Here is a 16,259-nt window from a genome sequence, read left to right on the forward strand (position 1 = left end):
AAGAGCTTCCACATTCCTTTCCTGAGGGGTCAGAGGTCAGCCTCAGCACTGCCTGCCTGCCCGCCCGCCACAGCTCCCGCATGCTGAGTGACTGGTATTAACCCCTTCACTGCCTGCCGCAGCCACGCAGTAACATGTGAGAAAGGGTTTGTGAGATTCTTGATGGCACGATGCTGGGCCACAGCCGGCGGAGCAGAGCCGGGCTGAGAGCCTCTGCACCACCACCATCACATGGCAGGAAGACTGCGGCTTCTCCACTGAAATATATGAACAAACTAAATATAGAGAGTGAGTACATCGTCCGGAGCTTAGGTGACAACAGCCGCAGGCACGGGGGGGGGGGGCACTGCACATGTTGAACAAACATTTCAACTAAAACATAGAAAATCATGTACTGTATGAAAAACAACCTGTTTCATTAGTGTCTGAATCCTGAACTAACAAAAATCATTTAAAGTTCATTTGTGGCCTGTGTTTGAACAACAAAAAGACCGGGACAGTTATTTCTTACCTTTAAAACCTTATGATTGTGATTATTTATTATTATAACATCATTGAATTTTCTTTGTGTATTATTAGTGTAGTGTTGTTTTTATAGTTGTGGATTGTTTTAAGGTGAAATCTTTCATTACAAATGTTATGTTTCTGTTTTGATTTAAACTAAACTGTCTGTAAATCAGTCATTGCAGTTGAACTTAAAATAGAGATTTGTAATGCTGGTTTAATCAAGGTTAAACAAAATAATAAAAATAAATATGAAATGCATTGTCTTTATGAAACCTGAGAGGATTTCTTCTTCTTCTGCTCTCTCTACCTGAGGTGTAGAGAGAAGAAGAAGCAAAGGAGAGAGGGATATAGGGAGGAGGTAAAAGGAGGGAAAACAGGAGTCATTTGCAGTGGTGGAGTCAGGGGTCTGTGCACCAGTCAAGTGACTCCAGAGAGAGATGAGGTAGAGAGGGGGAGGGGGGCGGGGGCGCGGGTCACACTTTACTAAACACATTGACCAGAAGTGGAAGCCGCAGCACATGAAGGCAACATGGCCGCCATGAACTCACTGCAGAGACCAAAAACATCTTCAACTAATTTCACAAACATCTGATGTATATTCAGTCAGACTGAGATCACATGACCATGACATGTTGTTGCGTCACTATGGCAACAGAGAGAAAATATAAATGAGAATAAAACAAACATGATGTGTTTGTAAATGAATATGTTTTCACTGCAGGGCTGCAACTAACAATTATTTTCACTATCAGTTATTTTCTCAATTAATCGTTGGTTGTTTGGTTTAATAATCATCAGTTAACAGTTAAAAAATACAAATCAAAATCAAATCAAACTAATTAAAGGTTTAGTATTAGAGTCTGAAGAAGAGTTATTAATCATAATCACCTCTGCAGAGTATTTACAGCTAAAAGAAGTCATTGATTAATCAATTAGAAAATTACTGTTTTCTATCATTTGTTTTGTTTTGTAGAAGCATGATTAACCTAAAAAATGATCAACTGATTGATCAATAATGGACATAACTGTTATTTGCAGAGAGCAGCTGCAGTGCATCAAAGAAATGAATCAGAGGAAAATGATCAGCTGGGACTGCAGAACAGAGCAAACTGCAAATATCAGGATTCTCTGATTATAATGTTATTATTTACTGCCCAATGGGGATGCAACTAATTTTCAATAATTACAATTATTTTTAGGACAAATCAAACACTTGTTTGGTCTCTAAAATGAAAGATAAAAGATAAAATCTACAGATCAAAACCCAAACATGTTTAATTTACTATGATACAAAGAAGAGAAAAACAGCAATTTACAAACAGGACAAGTGAACAAACAATCAATTAATCAATAAATTGATTCATATATTAAACTTCCAAAAACTGGTTTCAAGTATAGAAGCTTTAAAGATTTGTATATTTATTATTAATGAGACATTCTTGAATAAAAACTAAGTCCACAGCTGTAGATATTAAAGTTTGAAAGACAGAGTGAACGAATGAATGTTTTACAGTGACATGAAGGTGATTTCATCATCGTTAACGCAGGAAAAGCAGCAGACGTGAGGGCAGCGAGCCTCGTCTGTTTCTACAGTGTTCCATCCCTCTCTCTCACTCCATCCTTCCCCCCCTCCTCCCCCAGGTTTCACTTCCTCTCCTGCTCGTGTATTCTCACCCAGGGTGAAGCTCTGCCATGCCAAACCCTCACCCATCCCGACAGTTAGTCCCAGCCACATCGGGCCGGGATGTGGCCATAACCCAGCACGGCTGCCCTGGTGTCCTGGCTAAAGATAGCCCAGGCTGTGGTCTGGCTGTGGGGGAAGAAGGCAGGGCTCATCTAACTGTCACTGAGGAACACCTTCACCACCACTGCCACTTCTCCTGACTTCATCCTGCTGCTGACACCCAGTGAAAAAGATCCTTCACATTTCCTGTAACGGCCACTAAACAGTTTACATGACGTTCTCATGTCCATGAAAACTTGACCGTGATTCAACTCAATCAGCTACTGAAAGGTTCACTGAGCTAAACCCTCTGATTTACAGACACAGGTTTCTGACTGGAAGGAGAAAAATAAAAGATACTGGATGTTTGTGGCATCCAGAGTTTCTGTGAACATGTAAGTTTCTACACAGTTTATTACAGAAGGTTCATAAACTCCCACCAGACGAGAGCCACCAAACATCAGACAGAAATAACACGACTCCAGAACAGACTCGTGGTCACAGGTGCTGGACTGAACAGAAAGAGTCTGCACGCTAACAACAGCCACAGTTCAGTTCAGCCTAAAGTGTTGTATTGAATTCATGTCTCTAAAACCAGAGAGCAGACAAACGGGAGTCAACATGAAGTCACTTACATTCATGTTTCACTGCTGCAGTCGTGTTTTTAGTGTTGAATAGACACAACTTAATAAATAATATCAACAGCTGACAGGATTAAAAAATAAATAAACCCTCCTCACCTACAAAATTTCATGAACAGAAAACCCAGTGACTCTGATCTCTGCAAAAAGCCGCAGCTGCAGGAGTGTGTAACCAATCACATTACATTAAAATGAACAAATGACACAACAGTTAAACTGGAAAGACTGAAGGAGACAAACACCAGTAAAAAGCTTCAGGACACTTCCTCATGTCTCCACAACAAGACGATGCACTGAGGACACACAGTCACAGTCAGTCATCCATCTGCAGCACAGAGGAGCCCATTGATGCTGCAGCCACAGGCGCCAGTCATGGTATCAACACTTAATGTTGTAAAACTGTCAACACACTAATGTTTGTTCTGTGAGACACAAAAACACAACAGTATGACAGTCACACACGAAGTAACACTACACACACACATCAGAGACACGTTAAATGAGCATTAAGTGTTGGACTTCTACAAATATAACTGTGTGTGTGTGTGTGTGTGTTATGTCTGTGCTGTTGAGCTGCTGAGGAGGAAGCAGGGGTCAGTCAGGTTGTTGGAGGTGACACTGAGTCCACTCTGCCTGTTTGACACTGGGAATGTGTCTTTTAGTGAGACTGCAGGCCACACACACACACACACACACACACACACACACACTGAACTGACATTAACATGTGAATATAAATGATTACATAAAGTGTTTGTGTTAGTTTTGTGTTGTTGGTTTGTCAGTGTATTTGATACAGACATGACAGATAAACTGTCTTTAATAAAATCAGCTGGAGGCTAACACTGTCAGCTGTGGCCCCGGTGTTACTCTGACTTCAGACATTATTCTGGAAGGGAGGTTACAGCGTTATCGTTCTGGTCATCTGTCTTCACCAAAACTGGACCTGTAACGTTACAGAGACCTCTTCTTCTTATAGCAGCTGCATCTGCAGCCTTCAGAGGACGGGTCTACGAAGACGGCATAGACCACGATGGCTGAAACAAAACAGTGAAAGACAGTGTTCGGAGTTTTTTCCTATTTATCCTCAGCTGCTATTTAATGTGCAGAGTCCTATTCTCTTTTTGAAAAATGATTCATAATTGGTGTGCACTGAGTCTGGGGATAGGTTGGGCTGCAAACGATCCACCTATTGGATCCTTCATCGCCCCAGAAACAAAGGTCACATTTCTCGGCTGCGTCTGAAGGAGCCTTCCAACGGTCCAGCCCCTGAACTGAGACACAGCCTGTGTGTAATGTGCTGCCAGAGCGCAGGAACCTCAGTCACTGAGCCAAACGAAGACGGCAGGACAGGAACCAGAGGCAGAGCAGCAGCGAACATCACCTTTCGTCACAATCACAGTTTCTCTGGCAACAGACTGATGATGTGTCTGAAGTTAGTTTCCTGATAATGTTGATGTCTGAAATCGACTCAGAATTAAAGTCGGAGGCCGACATGAACGGTTTTTCCTGCTCAGCTGCTGGTTATCATGACTTGAAGGATACGACTTGAAAGCAGCGTTAAGTCCACGGGAACAACATTTGAACTAAACAAGGTTGAGGTGTAGCTCGCAAGTCATGGGCACATCAATAAGATCCACAACAGCAACCAACTGGACCCAAATGAAATCAGCAGCTACGTCTACATGCTGTTTACTGTGCTGCAGCTGAGCAGCTAATTAGCTTCTAGCCTGCAAACTGATGCTAGCGGTGCACTTTGGTTTGGTCTCTGTTCAACAAGCTAAGGTTCAGCGCTGGTGACATTTTTCTCATATGTCTGCCATTTTGAGACGTCTGTCAAGCCAGCAGCAGAACCTGTGGAACTTCCTGTCAGAACTTTTCAGAATGAAAACTCACAATAGCTTGAAATAAAGCATTGCTGGGAAAAAAACAAAAAACACTTTTATTTTGTAGGCAAAATTGCTAAAGAGGAAGTGATTCTGTTGGTAACTGTTGGCACTATGATGGAGATCAGACTGCAGTACACAGCACCTGAATTGTGTTAATAACCCTCTTCAGGTGGGGGGAGAGTGTCTGTTTGCACATTAAAACTAAATGTTGGAGTGTCAGTCGATATTAAGAAAAAAAATGTGTCCAGTTTTACACAGAGCAGAGGGAGGATTCAGATTCACTTCAACTCTGATTAACTCTTCAGAGGAAACCAGTTCTCTGCTGCCCCCCCTCAAACTGAACCAGGTGAACGGACTCACTGCTGGAACCAGGTCCTGATCAAATCTGTACGTGGCTTTAAGAAGAAGATAAAAACTTCATCATTTCATTATTCAATCGTTTAATCATGCTTTTAATTAGATAGTATCTGTGTTTCATACTGTTTTGTTATTATGGTTGTTATTATGGTGATGATGAGTTACACAGAAACATTTGCCTTGTCTTGATGTAAGCGTGTTCCTTTAATCATGGGAGTATATATTCATATATATATATATATATATATATATATATATATATGAATCCAAATCACAGAAACTGCATCTCCTGTGATTTGAATGTTTCACTTGTCCAAACTTCAAGAATACTTCAATTCATTGTTTGGCAACTAGTAGTTGTAGCATTTTTACTTAAATTGAAGTAGTAATACTTCATTTTAAAATACTGTGTAATAATAGATTTACAAGGGTAAAATGAAGTAAAGTACAAATACTTCAAAATTATACTTAAGTAAATGTAAATGATGTTTCCATTTAAACCAGTTTAAACGGGTCAGCTGTGTGTGTGTGTAGAGGTGATTCTGGGGAAAGCCCTTCTGGCAGGGAGTCCTGACCGTGACACGGAGCTCCACAGCAGCCGGAGATGTGGGCAGGGTGCCAGTGGGTGTCACACTAACCCCCCCTTCACACTCTCTCTCTCTCTCTCTCTCTGTCTCTCTCTCTCCATCATGTTTAAAGAGCAGAGCTTTTACAGACTCTGCAAACACACACTCACTTTTACAACCTCTGACTTCCCCACATACAGTAAATACAGCACATAACCAAACAATATTTACTGTGTTAAATATGCAGTGTCTGATCTGTTACCTGAAGACTCACACTTTATACTGACTGTCCTTGTACCTGAGCTGGCGATCAGCAGAGCGAAGCTGCGTGATAACAGCCGTGTTTCCAGATGAATGGAATGTGTCCAGGCCGATGTTAAATCAAGATCTGGATCAGGACTTTTACCTGAAACAGAGTGGTATTTCTACTTTTACTGAAGAACAAAATCTGAATACTTTAAAGTTCTACTTACTGATTCCATTAATATGCACAGTATATAAATAACTATTAATAATAAAACTTAACATTCATATTTCATTGATTAGTGTATCATATCTGTAATTTCTTGATCTTGATCTCTGTGATTTTTCCTCACACTGAAGTTTCATCATAATTTATAATCGTTTCCTAAAATGAGGATTTTTTTAAATTTTATTTTGTGATGATCCTCAAACCCTTCAACAGAGTCAGTTGACGTCGTAGTGATGTTAGTGTTATTTGTTTTTTCATTTTCCAGAGTCTTCACACTCATTATTATCATCACCTTCAACTCTACACTGCTCAACAAGCAAATACTCAAACATGTATCTATGAGCCTGACACACACACACACACACACAGCCTGTGGTCTGAGCGGATCCATGCAGCCGCTGGGACTCGGACACTTTTGTTTCCCTGGGCTGCAGCCGCTCTCTCTCGTTCAGACGGAGTCAGCAACAAACAATCTCTAAGTTTGGCAACGTCAGCTCCGCTTGAAACAACAGGCAACGTTCAGCCTTTTGTTTCCAGAAATCTACAGGTTTCAACAGACCCGCAGCCTTTTCCACCCCCCCCCCCCCCCCCCCCCCCCCCCCCCCCCCCCACACTCCTCCTTTACCCATTCTCCATGTGTATTTTTAAAGGATGTGTTCAGGAGGGAAAAGGAGGAGAGGAGTGTGTTGGGGTGGGGGTGGGGGGTGGGGGTGTTGTGGTTAAAGGTAGAGACTTGTAAAAATAACATTCTTGCATAAACAGGGCCTTGAAAAATGGTCAGTGGGCAGCTCACATTCCTCACATTTTTCTGAAACATGATCACGTTCTGAGGATCGGAGGCCGCAGGCACCTTCAGCAGATGACAGGCAGGTGACAAGCGAGCGGCGGGGGGGGGAGGGGAGGGAGGGCCTGACTCTGATCAGGTCTGGTCTGGCACAGAGACTCAGTCCAGGACACGATGTCTATGATACGAGCTGGTGACGCCGCTGTGCCAGCGTCTGTCAGAGCTGCAACTGTTTTCATCTGTAAATTATTATTTTCTGTAAAATTTCAGAAAATAGTTCCACTGTAATTTCACAGAGCCTGAAGCACGAGGTCAAAGTTCACGGTCATGAAGTTTACGACAAAGAAAAGCAGAGACTCCACACAGAGAGAGGACAGACTGTTCCAATAGTTAATGTCATGGTTAATAGATGAATCCACTAAATGCACCTGACTGATCATCTCGTGACGTGATGAGGCACCAGCTGTGACAGGACCGAGCCACTTTGAATCCACTTCCTGTGTCATCATCATCGTTCATCATTTAATTCATCAACAACACAGAAGCTGTGACCTCAGGTTACCTGCAGACTGAGGTCCTCACAGGTGAGCACCTTTAAGTCCTTCATCAACTTCAGCTTGATCAACATTGAAGCTGGAGTTCAGAAAATGTTCGCTTGATAATTTATATGAAGACACAGTGATGAAGACGCAGCATTGAGATCATCTTTGTGGTTCTCAGCACGTGACCGTGAGGTCATCATCTGCTGATCCCATAAAAACAGGACCAGTCATCAGGTCCTCCTCAGCGAGTCTGACCACAGGTTCTCTGAAGTCACAGACTGGAGCGACATCCTGACGACTTTGTTTGGTTCAGTGTAAACAACCGACGGCGTCATAACGAGGTCGTGTCAGCGGCAGAATAATGAGACGTCTGTGTGCACCCAGTTTTTCATTTACACACTTAAACACAGCACTGCACTTCATCTGAGTGAGAGAGGGTGTGTGTGTGTGTGTGTGTGTGTGTGTGAGAACGGTTTAGATTTCAGATGGAGGGTAAAATAGTTAACAGATTGTCCAGCATCTGTACCACAGCTCTTTACTTCACACCCATCACCCAGCCTCAGCCCCTGGGTGCCCACTGCCAGCTCCCCCCGATAGCCGCTCACCCTCACCCCCCCTGGACCACAGCGGATCTAAACCTCAGATGAACCACTGATGGATCAGGAGAAGTATTGATTGGGTTCTTGGTGTCCACGCTGCCATCTAGCTGAGGATGAAGGGAGATGGACCAGTCGTCTTCACAGCCTCACACACAGCTGAACAACAACCAGAGAACAACTGAAACACACACGGTAATCTGAATCATCTAATGTTAACAGAGCTCCATCACTGTGGTTCTCAACATAGGGGTTAGGCCCCCACAAGGGGTCACGGGATGAGTGAGGAGGGACAATGACAGAAAAGACAAACAGCAGATATTTACTGAACCTGTTATAAATCAGAGGCTGAACAGAAAACACTTTGCCTCTGATTTCATTTGTGCAGCTACATAAGAAATGAGCGCGACACGTGTTGCTCACGTCTGGAGAGTGATGAGCTTCTCTGAACTTTAACATATAGTTTGAAGAGAGGAAACTGTTGGAGGAGGGTGGACTGTGAAACAGCCTGATGGTGTCAACACAACACAGAACTCAGCGACTCTTTAAAACAGCAGCTGTCACTGGACTGAGCTGCTGGAGAAACAGGACTGAAGCAGAAAAATAAAATCTGTTTCTGCTCTTTAGTCTTTGAACTCTAGTGAACTAACTTTGGTTGCATCTGTCACTTTGTGTGTCTCTCTGTCCCTCAGTGTGTTTCTGTAAAGCCTGCCTCTCTCACAGACTCTGGACCAGAAGCAGCAGATATCTGTTCTCCGTCCTTATGGCTGCAGAGAAACATCTTAAAATACAAACTGCATGAGATCAATGCTCAGTGTACTGACCGGTAATGTCTGTGTGGTCCTTTAGTCAATGAGGACAAACACATTGTGACAGTTTAATGACTATAAAAGGAAGTCAGAGCAAATATCCTCTGATGTTTTTATTCTAAAATTTATTTCTTTTTTCTAATGAAATATCAAAAACTTTAATGTTTTCAGAACCAAAAGAAAGAAAAAAGACTGAAAGCTCATGTTGACACAAAGGCCATAAATCATAACTCAGGCCTGTCAGATGATTTCCTCATTTTAAGATTCAAGTTAAACAGAAATTAGAAATTTGATTTGGACTCTTTCTTCAGAAAACTTTATTTTCTGACAGTTTTTCTGTCTCACACACACACACACACACACACACACACACACACACACACACACACACACACACACACACAGATAGCTGCTACTGAAAGTCACTTGCTGGCAAAATGAGACCATCCAACCAAACTGGCAGAGTGAAGAGGAGGCCGATGACGTGACCGGATTGGTCAGGCTGCTCTGGAGTGGGGGGGCAAACAGGGAGGGCAGGGGAGGAGATGGTGGGGGTGGGGGGGGGGGGGGGGTAGCAGAGTGCGAGGCAGCGTCACGTGACCGAGTCCAGCAGCGAGTGTTATAATAGGCCCCCTCTCGGAGCAGAGAGGCAGAGGCTGGATGTGAACCAAAATCCCTCTACCACACACAGGCTGGCCATTGTTGGCTATTCACTGGACTCCATCTCAGGGCACTTTATCATTCAATTAGGACAGCTTTCACACCGCACACCACAGAAAGGAGGCCTTCAATCAAACTGAAAACTTCACACTGGCCCTGGAGGGGACGCAGAGAGGGGACGCACAGTTGTCACCCCACTTTCATTTTTCCTACTTGTTGTTGTTCACCAAGACTTTGAGAGAGAGAGAGAGAGAGAGAGAGAGAGAGAGAGAGAGAGAGAGAGTAGATGGAGAGATGTGAGGAGAGAGGAGGAAGTCGCTCTGAGTACCGTTACATGTTTGGTAGCATGTGTGTGTTTATGAAGCTGGTGGAATGCACATGAGTGGGTGAGGGGTTAAATTTGGTAAGTGGTCGTAGGAGGAGGGGGTGGGCGATGAGGGGGGTGAGGGGGTAAGAAAAAAAAAGAGAGTGTGAGGACAAGGGGGAAAATTCAAAGCTCTAAGAAGAGAATGACACAGAGGAGAACACTCGAAGGAAATAATGAGACGGAGAAGTACGCTTGAGAAAAGAGGAGGGAAACGAGGGGGGGGCTGCACGGCAACTGATCAAAACACGGGGGGGGTGGGGGGGGGGGGGGGGGGGGGTGATAAACAGGTTAGAGGAGTAAGATGAGCTGAGGAGCCAACAGGTGAAGAAGAACAGAGAGAAAGACAAGTGTGAGGTGGTTAATGATTCATTTATAATATTTATCCATATTTTTTTCTTCACTACAAATCTTACGTCTTCCAGATGAAGACCACAGGACATGACTGAAAGCTGAACCTCAAGCTCGAGTAGCCTTTAGGTATTTTTTTGTTTTGTTTTTGTTTGTTTTTTGTTTGGCGTTCTGCTTTTATTCTGACAGTCGTCAGAGTAAAGAGGCGGCGACAGGAAACACAGAGCTGTGCAGTCATGTGGTGCAGACCTGAACCACAACAGTTTCATACCTGCCTGTCAGTGATTGGTTAATGTTACAGTTCATTAATCCACTGTAACACACATAAGGATCAGTTCATGTGTGTTTTCACCTGCTTCATACTTTATATTAACTGTCATTAACTCATTCATTTACTAATTCACAAACTAACGTGTTTCATCACAGTGTCATAAACCAGTTTAAACTGATCACACATAGAAACCACAGGTGATCAGCTGTAACTTCTCCTGTGTGCCGGAGGAATAATTTATTACATATTCACTATCATCTCAGATAAAAGCTGGATGATCTTACTTTAATGATTCTCTACAATATGATGTAAAATTTAAATCTCTGATATTTTGATATATCTACAACTAGATTTTTATTTGTCAGAATATTAATTCAATAAATGTAAAATATATCAGGACGATTCACATATATCTCCTGCTCAGCAGGGAGTGTTCATCTTGGCACATTTATGATTTAATTTATTATTATTTATTGTACAAACAGGACATTTCACCTGTAATAACTCAACGAGATGCAGCAGCGACATTTACTAACACACAGTCATAATTCAGTGAGGTTTCTAAAGGTTAAAACACAATATGGTCAGAGAAATGATCCATGTGAGCGACACAGAAACACCTACAGTCAGACTGATGGTTGTGATGGTTGTTATTAGTGACACTGTGTTAGAGTCTCTGGACTGTCTACTTCACTCCACCAGTCCTCAACAGAAATATTGTTTTTACTTCACTTCATTTATTTTACAGCTATAATTACTCTTACTTTTACATATTATTATTATCATTGTGATTATGATTATGATTATTATATATACAACATGTAGGTAAAAAAACAATAACATATGATCGATTATTATTGATTAAACTACAAACTAAATGAGTCATTAAAGTTGTCTTGTTGCTGGCTTTCAGCTGCTGCCTGAGGGTTCATCATCAGGGCTCTTAACCTTTCCAGTAATCATCATAAAGCATCGTTCATTCACTCAAAGTGAAGCTGGAGAACAGACACTGAGCCTCAACCTGAGCAGCTTCTACCTGGAAACATCGTCATGTCTGAAGTTTGACGTCAGATACAAACTCTGAAGGAAAACTGTTTCACAGCCCAAAGGTAACAATACCAATTAATCTAATTAATAATCAATGTGTACTTTAAATGGTCATAAATAGTTCATCTGTGTGTGTTTCCTTTAAATATTTTAAAATCACAAAGATATTCACTCGAGTAGAAGAAAATCCATCCATAGTGCTAAAGCTCCACCCAGTCTAAAGGTAGATGTCCATGTGTTTGTGATTATAAAGCAGGTCTAGGTTCTATATTAATACTGTGAAAGTATCAAAGCCTCAGTCCACAGAGAAATGCACACAGCCTGTATTCAGACACTGAGCCTTAAAGCCAGCCGTCAGGACTTCTGGAACTTTGTGATGTCACAACAAAGCAGTTACCACCCTTTGGCAATGGCCCCAGCAAGGCCCACCTGGACCCACCATCCAACCTTGCAGGATTTGGTTTCTCTGAGTGTTTACCTGAAATCTGCTATATTTTTTATTGTATCAGTCAGAAAACAGTCAGCCAATCAGAAGAGAGGCTCAGATCCTCTCCTCTGATTGGCTGACTGACCTGTTGTTACTAGAGCTCCAGAGAGAAGCCTGAGGGAGGAGATGTAAAACTACACTGAGATGGTTTCTGGTTCTTAAACCACAGATATATCTTCTGATGGAGATCAACACTTCAGATAAAACACAGGAGAAGAGTAAAACATGGAGCTTTAACAGTTCAGCCTATTTACAGCACAGACCTTTTTGGAGAACTATAAGGGCAGGTTTAAAACAAAAACATGGAGAATAAGTAAGTGTTGATTAATCATAATCAAGGTAAAGGTTTGAAATAATTGTGACACTGATTTAAAGACAAGGACAAATACATTAAAATGAGATCTATCACTTTTTACTGTGATGATGCTAATTCTTCATTAATAAGAGCGTCTGAACACTTCCACTGCCAGAGAGTCTGTTGGTCCAGTCCAGTGAGGCTGGACTGGAACAAGAGACCAACCATGCATACAGTAATGGCCGACATGAATATTTAACAGTCCCTGAATATTTGCATGCAGAGACAAAGTGCGTCAGTGTCAATCATGTTAAACGTGAAGCCACAAAGACCCTTAAGGCCTCTGACAATTCTACTTAATCTCTTGTTACTCCGTCTACGTTTTCTCAGAGACAAATGTCAGGTGGCAGCCGATCACTCAATCAATACACCGATCAACTCATTTCTTTAGATTCTTGCTCAATACTAAGAGGAATTCTGATTTTCACTCCTGTATCAGAGTCAGTGAACACCGGAGCTGTGCAGAATTTTCTTTTGTCTATCGAGGCAGTTGGAGGTTTTGCTTGGCATTATTTGGTGAGTAGGGGATTGTTGAGCAGGGCGGGGTGGTGTAGGCGTTATTAAAAATCACTTCAGAGGAAGGAAGAGGGGATGTGTCATCAGACACTGTGGCTACACTCTGCTTTCTCCCGCTTTTCTCCTGCTGCCTTCTTAGTATGAATCAGGAGCAGAGCAATCATCTGTCACTACTACTGTAGCTGTGTGTGTGAGTGTGTGTGTGCGTGTGTGTGTGTGCGTGTGTGTCAGGAGTTTACTCTCTCTCTCTCTCTCTCTGCCCACATGGATCAGGTTTCGGTCCATTCGCTGACTCACAAACCGACGACCGGAACAGACCGGGTCCATATTCCAGATATTACTGTGCCGGTGAAACACACACACACACACATAACTCAGTGCTGAGTCACGTGCTGAATCTCAGCTACACTCTGACATGTATCCGTCCTCTCCCTGCATGTACATACTAGACGGTCTGTGGTGCTGCATTCCTCGGCTGCAGCACATGACACCAGCACACCGCAGCACTTCCACTTCGGCTCCAGTCGCATCCTAACATGTGAACAGATGATACTAGGAACACTGGTGACCATCAATCCATTTGTATTTTCAGACTGGGTTTAGCTCTTTTCCAGCCCAGTGTTTCTGGCAAATCTTCCCCCAGTGAACTGAACCTGGACACTGAGATATTTACAGGAGGAGACTGAAAAGATTTTTTAGTTTCTGAGGAAAATTATTATTGACTGATGATTATTTTCTATTACAGATTCAGTCATTCATTTATAAAATGTCAAAAATAATTCACTAATTTCACAACATGTTCAGTTTTCAAATTAATAGTTTAAACTTATAATTTACATATTTTAAGTATTTAATTAACAATGTCAGAAATAATTTGTAAAGCAAATCCAATTATTTAAGAATCTGTATTTGATTTTAATTTTCTATGTCCTGACTAATCAGTGAAGTGTTTTTCTTTTCCAGCTCTAAAAATAAAAAATAATTATATATATCAGCTACAGTCTTTGGCACAGTCAGAAATTCATCCGCAACAATTTTGATGATCAAATAATTTTCTGTTATTATCAAAGGGAAATGTCAAATATTCAGAAGCAGGTTTTCCTTCTTTTTTCTGACAGTAAACTGAACATCTTTGGGTTTTGGACCAACGAGTTGAACTGACTGAAAAAGATTAAAAGATTCATCAAAAAAATCATCAGCATTTTAATCATTAATGAAAATAATTGTTGCAGCTTCACAGTCGCTCTGACCGTGAGTCAGTAGAAATATCTGCCCAAATTTTTAAAAAGAGAGAAAAGTATGATTTCTCATGACAGGAATTCTGTTTAAGTTTATGTTGAACTACAAGTATTTCCATCACATAAGTAAGTAAATACATTTTTAAACTAAAATATTCAATTAAATTCAGTTATATTTATCAGTGCCAGGAAAACGTCACCACCAGGATCAATAACTACACACAAACTAAGCAGAAACAATCATGAAGCCAAAACAATCACAGGCTCAAAGCTGAAAACTATATGTGGAATTAGCAATAAATACTTGAAATAATTACACAAAACATTTAAAAAATAAACTAGACCTGAAAACAATTTTACAAGAAAATAAATGATTAACAGTTTTCATAATTTATTAAGTATCTAAGTCAATTTTCAATCAAAAAAAGTCAAATATATTGCTGGTTTTACTGATTTTCAGTATTTAATAGTTTGATTATAAACTCTGTGTTTGGACTGTTGATCAGAAAATAAACCAATCTGAATGAACTCTGACATTTTATAGACCAAACAATTATTCTGTTATTTAAATTAATTGAAAATCAATAAACAGATTGAAGATAATTTAAATTATTGTTAACTGCTGCTCTAAAACACACAAAGCAATGAAGCCATAAACTATTTCTATTAAACAGCAGTGAAAAGATGCACCAGGTTCAGCATCATTCTGAAAATCTAAATGTCACAGAAGTACAGACTAAATGATAATATAATAACAAATCTTAAACGCTGAGCTACAGCTGTAAGAACCACGAGGCTGTCAGGACGGTTTTTCTTAGTCCTGAATCCAGCACGATGACAGACGGCGGAGCGTCAGCTCATGTTTCATCTGGTGAGTCACCTGATACCTGATCAGGTCCAGCTCCACTACACGACGTCTTCAATGGCTCAGACAAACTCAACACGTCACACAGAGTGGATTTCTTCACGTTGAGGCAAAGGATGATGAGATTGTTTTTACACAAGCAAACGTGTAAAGAGTGATTAAGACTGTTTAGATTAGATTTTAGACCAAATCCAGAGCAGCTAATATTTCCCCACATGTCAAAGTCAGTCCAGGATGCTACCATCACTTGGTTGAGGGTAAAGTTAAGGTTCTGTGCTGCTCATTGTTAGATTTCACTTTGACTAAGTTTCCTGAGACAGAGTTCTGACAAAATCTACATATACAGTAAGCAACACCAGTAACACTAGAACTCAGTAGCTTTACATTGCAATACGACAATAACGCTGTTTTGATCCAGTAAAAATACAGCACATTTCAGGTAAACCCAAATCCTGCAAGGTTGGATGGTGGGTCCAGGTGGGCGGGGTCTTAGGGAGCGTGGCTTTGTTGTGACATCACAAAGTTCCAGAAGTCCTGACGGCGGGTTTTAAGGCTCAGTGTCTGAATACAGGCTGTGTGCATTTCTCTGTGGAGGCTTTGATACTTTCACAGTATTAATATAGAACCTAGACCTGCTTTATAATCACAAACACATGGACATCTACCTTTAGACTGGGTGGATCTTTAAGTCTATCACGGTGGATCAGCAGACTGAGGAGCACACTGCATGTTTGAAACACATGGAATGAAATCCACCAGATGACCTTTATGACATGACATCCTTTCTCACCTCACCAAACTCACAAAACACACCAAATGCTCTAAAATAATCACAAAAGCTACAAATGTATTTGGCTGTTTTTACTGTAAGTCACTTCTGTTTCCTACTCGTGTTTATTTCCAGCAGCTGACTCAGTCTGCAGCAGATCATCTTTGTAACCAACAGACTGTCCTCTATTCACTTCAGTTAGTCAGTACCTAAGGTTAAGTACAAGTCTATCAGTGTCTGAGAGACAGCCCCCTAAACCAACGCTGTGTTTACTGCAGAGAGAGAAAAGCCTATTAATAAATCTGTTGCAGACAGCCTGGCGGAAGTGGCCTGGGGGCTGTAAACTCAGTCTGAGAGAGAAGGATGGATAGAGGGCAAAACAGAGAGGGGATGGATGAACAGAGTGAGTGCAAGAGAGAGAAAGAAAAGACAGAAAAGAAATGAAGATAC

At 41.4% G+C, this 16,259-nt stretch overlaps 1 protein-coding gene across 2 annotated transcripts in view; it reads right to left on the minus strand.

Annotated features, from left to right (window-relative positions):
- plagl2 (pleiomorphic adenoma gene-like 2) overlaps positions 1 to 16,259 on the minus strand; it is a 37,016-nt gene that overhangs the window by 15,089 nt on the left and 5,668 nt on the right. The window contains exon 2 of one of the 2 annotated variants that reach the window (XM_071473377.1): positions 5,982 to 6,089. The exons of the other annotated variant lie outside the window; for it this stretch is intronic. The gene's annotated coding sequence lies outside the window, so the exon portion shown is untranslated. The remainder of the gene's footprint in view (positions 1 to 5,981; positions 6,090 to 16,259) is intronic. 2 annotated transcript variants of the gene reach the window in all.

The sequence above is a fragment of the Trachinotus anak genome, unplaced genomic scaffold (assembly GCF_046630095.1).
Source record: "Trachinotus anak isolate AG129_WGS33_773 ecotype Australia unplaced genomic scaffold, CSIRO_AGI_Tana_v1 ptg000051l, whole genome shotgun sequence".
Taxonomy (NCBI): domain Eukaryota; kingdom Metazoa; phylum Chordata; class Actinopteri; order Carangiformes; family Carangidae; genus Trachinotus; species Trachinotus anak.